This window comes from Coenobita brevimanus, chromosome 35 (assembly GCF_032717465.1).
Source record: "Coenobita brevimanus isolate Jiangsu-jjx chromosome 35, ASM3271746v2, whole genome shotgun sequence".
Taxonomy (NCBI): Eukaryota; Metazoa; Arthropoda; class Malacostraca; order Decapoda; family Coenobitidae; genus Coenobita; species Coenobita brevimanus.
The window spans coordinates 4,747,509-4,752,399 of NC_136988.1; the positions used below are offsets into that span (position 1 = coordinate 4,747,509).

Genomic DNA, 4,891 nt, shown 5'->3' on the forward strand with positions numbered 1-4,891 from the left:
TCTTCTTAGTATAATTGGAAAAGTATACAGTAGTTTACTTACTGAAATAGGGAAATAACTGAGGAATTAGTTGGAGAGGAGCAGGGAGGATTTAGTAGGGGAAGAGGTTGTGTAGATCCGATATTCAATCTCAGAACTTTAGTGGAAAAGTTTCTAGAGAAGGGAGAATAGTTGTATGGGGCCTTCATAGATTTGGAGAAAGCATATGCCAACGGCCATGCCAGGTTGAGTACACCGCTTCCCGTCCGGTCAGCGAAGTTAAGCAACGTTGGGTCTGGTTAGTACTTGGATGGGTGACCGCCTGGGAACACCAGATGCTGTTGGCATCCCTACGTGTTAAGTGGGGTTGGTGGAGGATTAGTGCCCCTCACTGTAAAACAATCACCTCTAAGCCCTTGACCACCCCGTTTGGGATACATGGCGTCTGGCAATGGATGGATGGATATGACAGGGTGGACAGACATGGATTGTGGAAAGTATTAAGAATATATGGAGTAGACAGGAAGTTGTTGAATGCCGAGAAGAGTATGTATGACGGTGCTAAGGCTGTAGTGCATATGGATAATGAACTGAGTGAATTTTTCTATTTGAAGGTTGGGTTGAAACAGGGATGTGTCATGTCTACATGGTTGTTCAATCTGTACATGGATGGGGTTATAAAAGAGATACAAGGTAGGGCAGTGGATGTTGGAGTGGCCCTAATGAGAGAGGGCAGTGTTTGGAAACTCCCTGTACTGTTGTTTGCAGACGATACTGTGTTGTTAAGTGAAGATGAAGGGGAGCTGCAAGGCTTCGTGGATGAGTTTGGGAGAGTGTATAAGAAACGGACTCTTAAGGTGAACATAGGGAGAGTAAAGTTATGGTCTTCTAGAGAAGTGAAGTCAGTGAATGCACAGTGAGGCTGGATGGTAAAGAAATGGAAAATGTGAGTACGTTTAAGTACTTGGGTAGTGTGATGAGCAAGGATGGAAGTTTGGAGGGTGAAGTGCTTGAAAGGGTACTACAAGGAAGAAAAGTTGCTGGTTCCTTGAAAGCAGTGATAAAAAAAAGGGGAGGGAGCATTGAAGTGAAAAAGTTATTACATGACAGTATTGTGGTACCAGCTCTAACGTACGGAAGTGAAGCTTGGACCTTGTTGGAGGGACACAAGTCAAGAATGAGAGCAGTGGAAATGAGTTATTTCAGAGGGGCATGTGGAGTCACATGGAGAGACAGACTGGCAAATGAGGATGTGAAGCAGCGTTGTGGTGTGGATGTGGATGTGATAGGAAGCGTTAGGAGAAACACACTGAGGTGGTTTGGCCATGTGGAAAGGATGGAGAGTGAGAAACTGACGAGGAAGGTGTACGTGAATGAGATGGAGGGGGAGGCCAAGGATGAGATGAAGGGATGGAGTGGATAGGTATATGAGAGAGGGGTGTGTGAGCTGGGAGTAGGACAGTGAAAGGGAGGGGGGGGAAGGGCGACATGGTGGCTATTTGTTTGTGGCCACCCCGTATGGGATTAAGGCTTCTGGCAATAATATATATATATATATATATATATATATATATATATATATATATATATATAGATATAAACTGTATATCTATCTCTCTATATCTATATCTATATACTGTATCTCTCTCTCTCTCTCTCTCTCTCTACCTGTATGTACTCTATCTCTCTATATCCATCTCTGTGTTTGTCTACCTATCTATGTGTCTGTCTTTGACCAATTCTCCTTCTGTCTCTCTCTCTCTCTACTGTACACCTAACTATATCTGTGTACATCTGTAAATATAATCTCTATATCTCTGTTTATATCTATTCATATATCTGAGTATATTTGTCTATATCAGTTTCCATACATGTATCTCTGTTTATATCTATCTGACTATATTTATGCCGCTATCTTCTGTGCATCTCTCCAACTATTATGTCTGTCTATCTAACATCTATCTAAATTTGTCTGTCTCTAAGATCCTCACTTTCTCATTCTGCATGTTCTATAATGTTTTACTTCCTTGTTTTCCTTTCCTTTCATATCTTTATCTTCCTACGTGTCTTTTTTTTTCTTCATTCCCTCCTCTTTCTTCAACTATCATTGCCATTACTACCTCGTCCTTTTTTTTATATTATTTAATTTTTCGGCCTTCTGTTTTCCTTAAATTTCAGTCCTCTTCTGTATCTAACTTTTCATCATCTTATGTGTAAAACACTTTATCATTCACTTCCTTCTCCTTTATATTGCTTCAAGTTTTCTTGCATTTTCTTTCTGGCAGGAATCGGTTTAACAATGGCTGAGCTTAGAGCTGTTCTCCCAGCAGAAATACAATACGAACATACACAAGAAGGTCGGCATAAACACATCTCTCTCTCTTATACTTGTAGTAGTATGATGAAGCTATTAATTTTCTTAGTAATTCCAGATGGTGCCATGAAGCACAGAGAATTGTTTTGACTGTAGGAAATTAATATACCAATCATTTACCTCTTCACCAACAGACCTCCTAATTGATCTCAATAAAATCATTCAGCAGGAACACATAAAAATATGAACGGACTGAATGGGTTATGATGCAGGTAAAAATATTTCGTCGTAATGATGACGTTATTTCATCAGTCTACCTTCACATATCTCTTGTTTAATACACTGAGTTGAAAGTCATCCAACATTTCGCAAACTTGCTGTTTAAAGTTTTCTCACCCTTCCTCATCCTTCTCTCTCTCTCTCTCTCTCTCTCTCTCTCTTTATTGTTTTTTTTTTTTTTTAGTCTGTCATTCGAGCCTTTATTGCAGTATCAGGCTGCTCATTTCGCTTAAACAAAAATGAGTCCCAATTTCATCCTTCCCTCAATGGCCTTATGTGGGCAATAATCCCCAGCCACTTCTTGCAGTATTTTACTCCCTTTATGAGCCACGTCTGCCTGGAGTGCTCTAACCCACTCACTGTGCCACCAATCATCTGTTTTCCTTTTTACGTCCTCTCTCTCTCTCTCTCTCTCTCTCTCTCTCTCTTTCTGTGTGTGTGTGTGTGTGTGTGTGTGTGTGTGTGTGTGTGTGTGTGTGTGCTATTTCCTTATATTTCTTTCGAGTTTCTGCATTTTTCTCAACATTATTAGGCTTCTGCGACTCATCATCATCATCATATATGTCTTACTTCCTCCTGGCACCACCAAACAAGGGATGACATTATCTTTAAACGCCTCTTGGTTGCTTTAAATCATCTGCTGGGTTTAAATATCAGAGCTGTGCAAACAAAGCGAGCGTTGAGTTTTCCAATATCACTTTAATTTTTTTCCTTCACTCTTGGCTGTATTAAATCATTTGGCGTTAGCTGAAGTTAAATATAAGTTTGCCCGACCATCATAAATACTTCATTTACTTATACTGAGATACTTTTTTCTTTGCTTGCAAGCATTTCCGGAATTGTTTTCTTAAGTACCACTCATTTCTCTCTGGTTTTTGCCATCGTTTTTCCTGTCATATTTTTATTCTATAGTTTTGTTCTAATTTCTTAACCTCTCTCTCTCTCTCTCTCTCTCTCTCTCTCTGCATTTCTTTCATTTCAATTATCATACTTTTCTCTCGTTTTCTTTTTCATTAATGGTTTTCAGTTTATCACTCCTATGAACCAGGAGGGTATCATAGTCGGCAACTCACCCTATACACACAATTGCTGTTGCCTCAGAAAGAATATTGAGGTGATCAGGTAAACAAAACTTAATTCTAATTATTTTGTAAATTTACTGAAAACACTGATCACTGAAAGTACGCTGGGTGATGAAGTTATTGATGAGAGGTATGAAGGTATTGGATCGGTTGCTTTATCCTCTACTCAGGGAAGTGTATTTATCATGTGATGGCAGATGTAAAGGTGGTCGTGTATAGTTTACTGAGGACAGACCTCCCTTACAGAGTTAATGAAATTTTTGCCGAAATCTTTTATTGTTTGTTTGTTTGTTTTTTGTTATCAATGTGTGATTTTAGTGTGCTTCTAGTTTATGATGATCATTCATGCGAAGCAAAGTGGTATCCGTAAGGTAACCCCGTTGAAATGAACAGACAGGTTGCTGTCACTTTATTAAAGATGATTCAACTTGCGAATTTTATACAAACACTATTTGGTATGAAAACAATAACATTAAACCAAATAAGTTATTACCTAACACATTGCAGGGTATGTCTTATAGGATGGGTGTCTAGAATCACATATGCTTCATCTGAAATACGCAATAAATAAATCAATACAGTATCTCTAAACTCCATATCACTGACTTTAATCGTTCAACAAGTATCTTCAAAAATGAAATAAATTCAGTATTAATTGCATGCCCTGACAAGATAAATACAACTTGAATACCTAACAAGCCAACATTAATCACTGCACAGTCTTACTGCAATCATCTGTACAAGTAAACATCATAAACATAAACTTACATGGAACCTCTTGCCACTCAGACCACTCAGATCTCGAAACCGCAGATACAGCCTTAGGCCAAAGCCATATACAGGCAATTAACGAAATTCCCAAATTCACCTACTATATATGCCCCGGCCATATGTCTGCAGATCAGGCTCTGAATAACTGGAGAATGAAATATCGTCACTCCTATTACTAATCTTAACAAGTCATTACGTTATGATTAAAGATAAATGGTGTTAACATACCTCATGATTCTCCAAGATATCCATAACATCCAAGCACAACTGAACTCAACCACGAATCACAGTAGCGAACAGGGGGTGCCAGCTTCCCCATCAGGTATGGCTGTCACTCAGCCATCACTCCTCGGCTGATCCAGCCACCAAATCTATCTGCCTAACTATTGCCAAACACCAAAACGTAAGAAGTGGCCATTAGACATTTGAGTTAGTTGTTTTACGAGGAAGGGCACTAACACTCCGC

General features: G+C 39.2%; 1 non-coding gene across 1 annotated transcript; it reads left to right on the forward strand.

Annotated features, from left to right (window-relative positions):
- The first annotated feature begins 207 nt into the window (after window positions 1-207).
- Window positions 208-326, forward strand: LOC145396262 (5S ribosomal RNA). The gene has a single exon (XR_013896754.1). It is a non-coding gene; the product is annotated as a 5S ribosomal RNA (ribosomal RNA).
- Window positions 327-4,891: the final 4,565 nt, after the last annotated feature.